Source organism: Tamandua tetradactyla, chromosome 4, assembly GCF_023851605.1.
Source record: "Tamandua tetradactyla isolate mTamTet1 chromosome 4, mTamTet1.pri, whole genome shotgun sequence".
In the NCBI taxonomy this organism is placed as follows: domain Eukaryota; kingdom Metazoa; phylum Chordata; class Mammalia; order Pilosa; family Myrmecophagidae; genus Tamandua; species Tamandua tetradactyla.
Window position 1 is genome coordinate 50,804,211 of NC_135330.1, and position 12,891 is coordinate 50,817,101.

The 12,891-nt window shown below is 36.6% G+C and overlaps 1 long non-coding RNA gene across 1 annotated transcript in view; it reads right to left on the reverse strand.

Annotated features, from left to right (window-relative positions):
- LOC143678950 (uncharacterized) overlaps positions 1–7,514 on the reverse strand; it is a 69,338-nt gene extending 61,824 nt beyond the window's left edge. Inside the window, exons 1-2 of the long non-coding RNA XR_013173495.1 lie at positions 7,375–7,514; positions 5,270–5,413 (exon numbers count right to left, since the gene is read on the reverse strand). This is a non-coding gene — a long non-coding RNA (uncharacterized LOC143678950). The remainder of the gene's footprint in view (positions 1–5,269; positions 5,414–7,374) is intronic.
- Between the last annotated feature and the right edge of the window lie 5,377 nt (positions 7,515–12,891).

Here is a 12,891-nt window from a genome sequence, read left to right on the forward strand (position 1 = left end):
TTATGTTGGCTATTAGTATTGTGGAGCTGTTCAAAGAGATGGGTGTTTGCATGTTAACTGAAGGTGATGGCTAACAGATGTCACTGTATAGATTTGTAGGAGAACATATAGGACGAATGAGGAGGCATCCTGTGATGATAATCTGCTGTGTGATGTGGTTTTGTAAGCATTGCTTAGTCTCCCATAATGTTTATGCATGCCTCAGGGCAGCCTCACAGTTGCGGGGGTTATCATTCACAACATGGCAGCATGGTCTTATCTGCTGGGGGCTTCCCTGAAAGCAGGCAGCAATCTCAAAAATGTGAAAGTAGAAAGGAAATGTGTGTGGTATTAGTGAAGACAATTCTGAGGCTGATGTTAGATATCTGTGTTAGAAGTAAGAACTAGATTAGCACAATGTGTTTTGTGAGCTGCAGGAATGCAATGTACCAAAAATGGAACAGCTTTTAAAAAGGGGATTTATTAAGTTCAAAGTTGACAATTCTAAGGATGTGAAAATATCCAAATTAAGGTATCCAGATAAAGTAACCTTAACTCCAAAGAACGGGATGGTGAAGTTCAGAGTTTCTCTCTGGGCTGGAAGGCTACATGACGATGTCCACTAGCTTTCTATCCTCATTTCATAATTCCCCAGGGGCATTGTCCTTTTGCTTCTCAAAAGTTCTCTGGTTGTGTGGGCTCTGTCCACATTGTGAGCTCTGTTGGCTCTAAAGCTTTATCCAAATGGTTCCTCTTGAAAGATTCTAAGAAGCAATCCCACTTTGAATAGGTGGAGATAATTCTCCATGGAAATTAACCTAGTCAAAAGGTACCACCAACAACTGGGTGGGTCACATCTCCATGGAAACAATACAAAAGATCCCAGCCAGCACTGTTGAATGAGGATGAAAGAACATGGCTTTTCTGGGGTACACAATAGTTTCAAACCAGCACACAGTGGAAGCAAGCATGGTCTATTTAACAGCAAGGGGCATCATCGTCTCCGGTGATGAACTCTTAGAACGGGGTGATGTCTGAGGGAAAATCATGTCCATCATTGTGCTGGTTTGAAGTTATTACATACCTCAGAAAAAAACAAGTTCTTTTATTCCATTCCTATGGGGGCAGACTTATTGTTGGTTGGGAACTTTTATTAGCTTGTTTCTATGGAGTTGTGACCTAGCCAATTCAAGGGTTCTTAATCCGTTACTGGAATCCTTTACGATGCTCAGCAAGACAGAGAGAGCTTAGAAAGGAAAAGCCCCAGGAGAATCTAAGAGAAAGAAAACCCCTGAATGAAGCTAAGAAAGAAAGAAAGAAAGAAATCCCAGAGATATTTTGAAGACAGCCATTGAGATATTTTGGGGAGTAGGAACAGAAGACACAATCACGTGAGTGCCCATGTAACAGAGGGACCCAAGATGTCAGCAGCTTTTCCTTGGCGGCCATCTTCCTCTTGGAGACTTAATTTGGTCATTTTCATGACATTAGGGCTGTTAGTTTTTAATCTAATAAATTCCATTGAAGAAGACAACCCATTTCTGGTATATTGTATTCTGGCAACTTTAGTAAGCCAAAACAGATTTTGGTACTGGAGAAGTGGGTACTGTGATTTGCAAATACCAAAAATGCTTTATAAATGGATAAGAGGAAGATTCTGGAACAATTATGAGGAGGTGAATAGCAAAGGCCTGAATTACTTTGAACAGAATATTTGTAGAAATGTGGACTCTAAAAATACTTTTTTTTTTTTGCACTGGGAATCGAACCCAGGTCTCCAGCATGGCAGGCAAGAACTCTACCTGCTGAGCCACTATGGCCCACCCTCTAAAGGTACTGTTGATGAGAACTTAGAAATGATAAATGTGTCATTTCAAACTAGAAGAAAGGTGATCATTGCCCTATAGCAGCAGAGAATTTGGCAAAATTGATTCCTGGTGTTAAATGGAAGATAGAATTTGAAAGTACTTGGATATCAAGCTGAAGAAATTTCCAAGTTAAATACAGAAAATGCAGCCTAGCTTCTCCTCACAGCTTATAGTAAAATGTGAGAGGAAAGGAATAAGCTGAGAGTGGAACTCTTGGGTACAAGAAACCAGAATTTGATGGTGTTGAAAATTCTGGGTTTCCAGAAAGTGAGACCCCAGAAGCTAATTCCCCATGTGAATATTTATCCAAACATGGAAGAACCATTCAGCCATGTCAGTGGATGTCAGGATTGGAAATGCAGTTATCCAGAAAGGATTTGTAGAAAGTCCTATTATCTGATGGCTGAGACCCTGGTTTGGTGCATGGAAAACTGACAAGTTTGTTGTGGAATCTGTATAAATGGAATCACTGGCACTGTGGACCAAAAGGGCCATAAAAGGAACAGATTGAAGGAAAAATAGCTTCAAAGGCAAAACCATGGAAACTGAGGTCTGGAGCAAGGAAACTTCACACCAGGAGAATGGACCTACCCATTACACATGGAGAGGGTGAGATTATCCTGGTGTTTGCAGAGGATGGACCTTCTTCCCTGTTGTTCAGGATGAGTGCTGCCCCCTAGGGCTCAAAGAGGGTGAAGTATATTCCCAAGGAATTGGGGACAGCATGGCCACCACCCCACTGTTTTAGAAGGGTGGAGCATGTGCCCCAGAGAAGACAGAGAGTCTGGGTACCACCCAGATGCTTGAGGAGGGTGGGGCCTAAATAAGTGGTCTACTCAATGTTTGGAGAATTCTAAGCCCAGTGTTTGAAGAAAGCAAGGCCACTGCATAAGCCCTTGGAGTGGGTGGTACTGCCACCCTCTCAGACCCCCGTGATAAAACCTTTCTGTAGATGACTATTAGACTTTAAAATCTAGTGACATTTGTCCTGCAGGGAAAGCCTAAATCCAGGAAAACTATTCCATATTTCTCAAAGACTTTTCATTTTGCCTATAGAAATTTGGTAGTTAGGTTTTATTCAGTTACTCCTATCCCAAGGCTATTAATATTTTAATAATGATTTGATTAATATGGTTACCATTACAAAGGTATTATTGAAGAAAAAATAATTTTAAAAAACATGGTCTATTCTGGAGTATTTTCTATGCTTACTGTTTCTAATCTCCAGGATCAGTAAAAAAAAAAAAAATTCTAAACCACACCTCCCCATCTTTCTGCACTTAGCCCTTCCTCAATAACTGCTTTATCTGGCTAAGCTTATAGGCAGGGATAGGTGAGTAACAGAATGAAGCTTGGCGTGTTAGACTTAGGTGAAGCATGGGAATTGAATTCTTGTCCCCTCATGTTGTCTCCACTGAGGCAGCATTGATGTTGTAGGTGTGTCTTACTACCTGCAAATGGAGCTAAAAGTACAGCTCCATACTTTGAATATGGGGAACCTTTTCTGACAACACAGCAGCAGACTGGGAGGTATCTATGAAGAGGGGTTGAGGGGATTGGGACATGTTATTAAAGTCCAGAAATTTAGAAGTCTAAGCTCCCCACTCAGCCTTTGCTGATGGAGGTAGGGTTGGGCCACATATCTTTCTCTGGTTTTGGCTGGAGCAGAGCAATTACTGTCTAAAACTTTTCTGTCTTGTTATTTTGATACTTTCCTGGTGCTTTGGCTCAAGAAAGCAGATTTTTGAGACTTTTTTTTGTCTGTACAAGTTGGTGTTTCTGGGTTGCTGACTTCTTCAGCTTCAAGTCTGGGGTATATGAAGCAAAAGGAAAACTAGGGGATGCACCACCATTTCATTCCTCTGGGCCCAAGGACCCTAGCTGGTCTGTCTGCTTTTCTCTGCCTTTCAGCTTCTTTTGTGTTTGTTTATATTTAATGTCTGGGATTTTTAATTCTACTTATTGGGAGGACTAGAGAAAAGTACATCTACTTCATCTTCCTCCATCTTATTTTAAATAAACAGAAATACCTCCTCCACAAAATAAAGTTTCAGGTGAAGGAAGGATGGGATTTGAGAGTTCCTATGCCCTTCTTTAAATTATTTCCAATTATTAGATTGATTTCACTGAAAACTGTGACTGAGACAATTGGAAAAGGTCCTTACCTTTCCCAAAGGCAAACTGTTGGCAGTCTTTTGCAGCTGTAGGGTATTTTCTTTCTAACGTTCAGTTTTGTTTACAGTAATTACAAAACTACAGTAATTACAAAACTACGGCTTCTAACTGTTGATGCTCAGAGGGGTTTTCTCTCTCTCTTTTTTTACTTCAGAAATATTAATTTATGTATTTATATAAAGGTGCCTATTTTTAAAGCAATTCCAATAAAGCTTTTAAGGAATTTTTTTGCTAATTTGGTATTACCATCCAGAGGTATGAGAATATCCATTGAACAGGCAGACAGATACAATAGAAAGTTTGTTACACAAAAACACAGAAGTAGTTATGAGAGGGATGAATAAAGGATAGGATATACATTATCTTATCTCATTTCTATCATCTTATCCCATTTCTATCCTCTTGCAGATCAATTTTAACTGTATTTTTTTTTTTTACTTTAACTGAAATGGTCATATCTTTCCATATAGCCATTCTCAGGTCATTTCTCTCATGATTCTAAATCATATTGTGCCAGATCATGTTGCAGAAATAAACCTTTTTATCTTAGACTCATAACTAAACTCTTTTGAATTTTCATAGAGCCCAAAGGTTTCCTTTTTAGAGACTTTCCATAATCAGTAACCAGTTAGGAACATTTAAGCAGTGCAAATGCAGGGACATACCAGCTAACAAATTTAAACAGACACTGAACACTTAATGTATTTAAGTAACACACCAATTAATAATGAGAGCAAACACACCAACCAACAATTAAATAGGCATTAAATGCTTAACCTACCAATTAACAATTAAACAAGCACTAAACACTTATGCTAGGTAACACACCAACTAACAGTTAAACCGGCTTATTTAATTTCACTGAACACCAATTAATTGTTGGATTACTTATTTTCTAGGAGTACACTCAACAGACAAACTCAAATCAGGCCCTCAAATCCAATTTAGACTGGTACTCAGAAAACATAAGGTGCAGAGGTCAGAGCAAAGGAGAATCATTCTGGAAGTGAGTGCCAGGCTTAGGTCTAGGGGGCTCAAACTGCCAAACTAACTTCCCAGTCCATATTTACCTTGATGATCCACTCATCCAGTCAGATGTTTGACTTGGAACTGAAAATGGTTTTTCTTTGAAACTTTACAAGACACCAAAAGGGTTTGGAGTGCCAGCAGAACAAAGAAACCCAGTTGACAAACCTCTAAACTGAAGAATATCTAGCAACCACAAAAGGCTCAGTTACCATGCTTACTTGTATGCTGGGTCCCCAAATCCTTGGGCAGTTGCCCCCCTTACTTCTTAGGACCTTTACATCATGCCAGAGTCACCAAATTGTTACCGGGCAAAGGCAGTGGATTCTTTTGCCCATATGCTCAAATGGCCAATTCTTGAAACACTGGGGTTTCAAAGAGAGAAAAAGTTTATTGCTAGGCTCAAAGCAGGAGATTAGATGGCCTATTGGCTCAAAATCTGTCTCCCCAAGGTTAAAAAGTTCAAGGTTCTTATATAGTCTAACAAGAGGAGATGAAGTCATTACAATTCAAATAATCAAGCCTAAGCAGAAACGGAGACAGAGTTATCATTTCAGAAGTGCACGCTGAAAGGAAAGGAGGCAGAATTATAATTTCAATAGTAAAAATGTAAGCAGAAAAGAGGGATGGCAGAGTTATCATTTCAAGGGCAGAGTCTAACTGTTACAATTTATAAATTTGAAGAGGCTGTTGCTAGTTAGCAGCTGAGTCAAATTCTTCATTAGCATTAGGGCCTTTGTCCTTGCAAGCTACTTTAAGAAAAAGGCTGGATAAAGGGAGTAATAGCTCTTACAATCAGAGAGGCAAAAGATAAGGGCTTTTACAATCATTATCAGAGATTCATGCAGCTGGATTATGGTTCAAAAATTTAATAGAACAGAAAGTAAAAAGGAATATCTACGTAATGACTCTGCAATCATAATTATTCCTTAAATCCTAACTTCTCAGTTATAGGGGAAGACCTATTGCTGTGTGGGACCTTTTCATTAGGTTATTTCTTTGGAGTTGTGACCCATCCCATTTCAGGTGGGTTTTAATCCTTTGCTGGAGTCTTTTAAGAGAACTCTGGGAGAGAGAGTTTAGAAAGAAAGTGCCTCAGGAGATTCCAAAAGAAAGAAAGCCACCAGGAGAAGTTAAGAGAGAAATAAATGCCCAGAGATATTTTGTAGACAGCCATTGAGACAATTTGGAGAGAAGGACCAGTAGTCACCTCACGTGCCTGCCCTTGTGACAATCTTGAAATCTTAATTTGGACATTTAAATGGCTTTAGGACTGTTCATCTGTAGCCAAATTAATTTCCATTGAAAAAGCCTACCCATTTATGTTATTTTGCATATGGCAGCTTTGGCAAAGTGAAACAATTGTCAAGCCCTTGAATAGGGCAGTGTCTTCCATAGTACCCAGTCTGCTAAGGGGTGACCTTTCCTGTTGCCTATTCACCAGAGAAAGGTGAGGTCCAAAGACCTTTTCCTCATAGCATGCTTTTGGGCAATAAAAATAGGGATGTCTGTGAGTGATCCTGTGACTTCTGGATGCATTGGTATCATCAATGACACTATTACTGAGTCTCTGGGATGTTTCTCAGTGGGTAATTATGGTCCAGGTTGTCCAGAAAAGATGTATTTTCTTGGCACATTTTAAAGCTACATTTATGGTGAGCTGGTTTATTAAGGAAAAATAATTCAAGGTTGCACTTGCCAGCATTACAGGCTAAAACATCGGTTTTGTAACATCAAAATTTTGAGTAAGGGCAAAGTATGTGTCCAGTCTATGGGCACTTTACCAGACATTATTTAGACAATTGTAGATCTGTGGGCATGATTTTTATGTATTGATGCCAATGTATTGATTTTTTTTTTAAATTTCCCTTATGGTTGGTGATTTATTCATGACCAATAGTATGCTTATCTAAGATAATACATAGATTTTCAGCATGTCTGGTAGGTACAATTTTAGGAACAGTATTGGGTACCTTGTATTTGCTCTCTGAAGGCTTCCCCTGTTATAGTTAGGCTTAGCAACTTGATGAATTTGCTATGCATAAGAAGAATATAAGCCATCATAAGGGTGAGCATTTGCATTTTATTTATTTTAGCTATGTGTCTCTGATGGTTTGAGGTATCTGCCCCCCACCAGGGAGAAGTATTGGGTCTTGTTTTAGTTTGCTAATGCTGATGAAATGCAGTATACCAGAAATGGATTGGCTTTTATAATGGCGGTTTATTAAGTTATAAGTTTACAGTCCTAAGACCATAAAAATGTCCAAACTAAGGCATCCAGAAAAATATATCTTGACTTGAGAAAGGTCAATGGTATCAAGAATACCTCTGTCAGCTGGGAAGGAACGTGGCTAGTGTTTGCTGGTTGCTAGAAACCTTTGGCTTCTGGTTTCAAACAATTTCCCCATGGGCATTCTCCTTCTACATCTCTGAATACCTCTCCCTGTATTAGCTCTGCGATTTTTCCAAAATGGTTCCCCCTTAAAGGACTCCAGTAAATGAATTAAGACCCACCTTGAATGGGTATCTCCAAGGAAACCACTCAATCAAAAGATTCCACTTACAGTTATGTGAGTAACATCTCCATAGAAACCACCTAATGTTTTCTCTATGGAAAACAGCTGATAGCAGTAATGAGTTATACAATTCATCACCTAATATGCAAACAATAACTTTCGGCCTACATTTCTTTGAAGGAAGAAAGAGGAAACGGTGGACATGACATCAATATGACTACATAGAGTTTTGTTCATACATCTAGGAAAAATATAAAATGATTAAAATAATTAGTTGTACCAGATAAAAATTCTAGCAATGAGAGTCCATGTAGTTTAATTCCTTCAGATTAATTGAGCATATCTTACTAAGTAATGTGTCTCTACCATCAAGCAGAATTCATAGGGCTGAATTAGTTTCTGTTCTAATGAATATGGAGTTGAAGGAAATGAATGCAGAGAAAAATTTATAAGATATGTCATCTCATGGCAAATGGGAAAAAAAAAAAAGGAACTCAAATTGGAAACTTAAAAGTTGCTGGTATAGGAGATTTATTTCCAAGAAAATGGAAAACCAGTAAGCGGGAACACCTGGAAGTATCAAGGTATTGGGAATATGCTTAAGTTTGATTCTCCTTCCTTGTGCCGATCAAGATCAAAACCTTTCTGAAATATTAACATTTATTTCTTCTAACCCCAATTTGTCACATCATATGTTAGATTTTAAATTATTATATTAAATAGTTTTGTATTTGCCTTATCTTTTCAGTATGTTTCTAAGTTCAAGTCTACCTATTGTGATTCCATTGCCAATTAAATAAGGTCTTTAGATAGGAAGTATGGAAAAACATTTTAAATAAAATTTTCTTGCATGCTTTTTTTGGGGTGTTAATTATTTTCATGATTGTTCTTATTTCAGTCATTGTGTCACCTGATGCATACATATGTCAGACTATGTGGCATCAATTTCATTTCAAATATTAATAATCTCATTTTGATTGAATTTTATTGTGATCATTTTATGGCAACAGTGAAAATTCCTTATTAAAAAGTCTTTTTTTCGGTCACTTCCTTGAACAATGTTTAAACAATGCTTTCTTATAGTATGTTATCTTGTAGTAATACTAAATATTCAGGTTTAATTTTTTTTTGTCTTTCATGTTTCTACTTTGATTACTTTCTTTGGACTGTAAAAACAAAGTAAAATATAATAAATGCAACGACATTCTATTAGATTAACATCATCCTAATGGCAAAGCCAGATAAAGATACCATTAGGAAAAGAAAGTTGAAGAAATATTACTTAATAATATAGATGAAAAAATCCTAAACAAAATATTATCAATTTGAAAACAACAGAATATTAAAAGAATCATACACCACAATCAAAAGGGATTTAACACAGGTGTGCACAAGTGGTTCAACATAAGAAAACCAATTAATGCAATATACCACATTTATAGAACCAAGAAAAAACTCATGATCATCTCCATTGACAAAGAAAAAAGCATTTAAAAAATATAGCAGATAGCTACATCCTCACTGGACACTGGGTGCCCACGTTTACAAGGTACCAGCATAATATTCCAACCTGCACCTATACCTGCTCTGCAATGCATCACTGCACTGTTGTGCCCCACCATATACCCTGTGTCCAGCTACACACCCACCCTGAAAACACAAGGATTTGGACTACTGAAGGAAATCAACTCCTTAATTAAAGCAATCAAGATATTTACATGTGATGAAAATAATAGAAGATCACTAAGCATATTACAATGCAGAGAGATAAAGCCCAGCCTCATGACCAAAATAAAATACCAGAAGATACACAGAAGAACTAATCAAAGATGTTCATATAATTCTACTTCATAAAATAAGTGGGAAGGCCAATGACATAAAGGATATCAAGAGGACAGTAGAAGGGCATAAAGAGGAATTTTGAAGAATAAAAAGAAAAATAGCAGGTATCACAGAGATTAGAGATGTTGTTTGCCAAATAAAAAGCATACTAGAGGCACACAACACCTGATTTGAAGAGACAGATGGGAGAATAAGTGCTATAGAGGACAGAATAACTGATTTTGAACACTCAAAACAGCAATGGCAATGAAGATGGAAAAACCTGAATTGGATCTCAGGGAAATTATAGACAAGACAAAGCATGCAAATATAAGAATCATTTCTGTCCCAGAAGGAGAAGAGAGGAGTAAAGGGCTAGGAAGAGTAGTTGAGGATATAATGGGGGAAAACTTCTCAATCCTTATAAAGGACATAAATATACAAGTCAAAGAAGTTCAATGAACTCCATACAGAATAAATAAAAACAGGCCTTCCCCAAGGCATGTACTAAATCAGTCTGTCAAATGTTGAAGAGAAGCAGAAAGTTCTGAAAGCAGCAAGAGAAAAAGTCTACTACATAAAATGGAAGCCACATAAGACTGAGTTATGGACTACTCAGCTCACACCATGGAGGTAAGAAAGCAGTGGTATGACATATTTAAGATCCAGAAAGAGAAAGACTTCCAGCCAAAAAATTGTCCTTCAAAACTGAGGGAGACATTAACATTTCCACAGACAAATAAATCCTGAAAGAATATGTTAACAAAAGACTGACCCTACAAAAAATACTAAAGGGAGTTCTGCCAGTTGAAAAAAAAAGACAGGAGAGGAAGATCTGGAGGCACAGAATTGAAGAGTGCCAGTAAGGGCAAAAAGAGGAAGAGGGAAAGAATATATATATCTGACAAAAAAAAAGATAAGGTGGTGGATTGAAGAAATGCATTTTCAATGGTAACTTTGAATGTTAACAGACTAAACATACCAATTAAAAGACAGATTGGCAGAATGGATTAAGAAATATAATCCACCTGTATGCTGCTTACAAGAGACTCATCTTAGACACAAGAATACAAATAGATTGAAAGTCAAAGGATGGAAAAAGATTTTCCACCCAAGTTGTAACCAAAAAAAAAAAAAAAAGCAGGAGTAGTTACACTAATATCGGACAAAATTGGCTTTAAATATAATGACATCTTAAGAGACAAAGAAAGAGACTATATGTTAACAAAGGGGACAATTCACCAAGAAGATATAACAATAATAGATGTATGTGCTCCCAATCAAGGAGCTCCAAAGTACATGAGACAGACACTGGCAAAACTGAAGGGATCAATAGATCTTTCAACAATAATAGTAGAAGACTTCAATGCACCACTCTCCTCTATAGATAGAGTACTCTGACAGAAGATCAACAAGGAAACAGAGAAGATAAACAACTTGACAAATGAATTAGCCTGACAATATAACTCATGGCACCCCAAAACACAAGGATATACATCCTTCCATAGTGCTCATGGAACATTTTCCAGGACAGATTATATGCTTGGGCACAAAATAGGTCCCTGGATCAGTTAAGTCCTGAAACCTAGAGGGTCCAGCCTCTCCAGAACATCAGATAATTCCATCTCCATACCCCATATTAGTGACAGACACTTTCAACATGAAAAAGTTAGAATGGCCATAGCCCACTGAAGAGAGGGATAGAAATATCAAAGGTGATGGTGGAGTTATATAGAGAAGATAGTATTTAACAAATGAATATGATTGCTGAATCATTAAATTGATATCTCTTTTAGTCTCCAGTATCTTAGAGCAGCTAGAAGTAAAAACCTAAAATTGTGGAACTATAACCCATGTCAAAATCTGATATGTCCTACACTAATTGTTGTGCTGTGCTTTGAAATTTATTGCTTTTTTTTTGTACATATGTTATTTTTCACAAAAAAAAGAAAGAAAAAACCAATTGTGGTGATAAAAAAAATTATTTAAGCCTTCTAGCCGCCAATATTCTGGAGCAGCTAGAAGGAAAAATCTAAGAGGATCATATGGTAACCCATGACAAACTCTGGAATCTGTCCTGTAACTATTTGTTGAAGAGTGCTTTGTAAACTATTGGTGTTTTACTTCTTTGCTTTGTATATATGTTATACTTTACAATGAAAAAGTTCAAAAGGGGAAAAATATAGCAGCCCTTATTAATTGAAAAAAAAAAGCCTAGTAAACTAGAAATAGCAGGAATCTTCCTCAACATGATAAAAGGCATATATGAAAAACCCACAGCCAACATCAATGGTGAAAAATGAAAATAAGACCAGATGAGCCACTAGAATCATGTTATCCAATGTTGTATTGGAAGTTCTATTCAGAGCAGTGAGGCAAGAAAAAGAAATGAAAGGCATCAAGTTTGGAAAAGAAGAGGTAAAACTTTCCTTATGTACAGACAACAGGTTCCTATATAGGGAGAAAATCCTGAAAATTCCACAACAAAACTGCTAGAACTAATACATGACTTCATCAAAGTGGTGGGTACAAGATCAGCACACAAAAATCAGTAGTGTTTCTATACATTAGTAATAGATTATGTGAAGAATAAAAATCAAGAAAAATTCATTTACAATAGCAACTAGAAGAATCAAATATCTAGGAATAAAGTTGAATAGAAGTATAAAGTGATTATACATGGAAAACATAATTAAAAGAAATTAAAGATCTAAATAAATGGAAAGTTATTCTATATTCATGGATTGGAAGATTAAATATTGTTAAGATACCAAGTCTACCAAAAATGATTTACAGATCCAATGTAATCCCAATCAAAATTCCAATAGTCATCTTTGCAGAAATGGAGAAGTTGATCATCAGATTTATATGGAAGTGTAAGGTGCCCTAAATAGTCCAACTCATCTTGGAAAAGAAGGGTGAAGTTGGAGGACTTTCCAATTTTAAATTTTATTACAAAGCTACAAAAATCAAAACATCATGATACTGGCACAAGAACTGATAAATAGACCAATGGAACTAATTTGAGAGTTCCTAAGTAAACTCCCACATCTATTGCCACTTGATTTTTCATATGGGTGCCATTTTATACAATGGAGAAAGAAAACCCCCTTCAAGGAATACTGTTGGTAAAGTTGGATATCAATATGCCAAAAAAAAAAAAAAGTAGAGCCTTATCACACACTATATCAAAATTAACTCAAAATGGATCAAAGACCTAAATATGGGAACTAAATCTATAATATTCCTTGAAAAAATATAGAGAATCATCTTCAGGACCTTGTGTTAGGCAATGATTTCTTAGACTCTTCTACAAAAGCAAGAGAAACCAAAGAAAAAATAAATGGAACTTTTTCAAAATTAAAACTTTTGTTCATCAAAGACTTCATTTTGAAAGGAAAAGACAACCTACAGAATGGGGGTAAATATTTGGAATCCACATACTGATAAGTGTTTAATATTCACAATATATTAATATTTTCTACAGATCAATGACAAAAAGACAG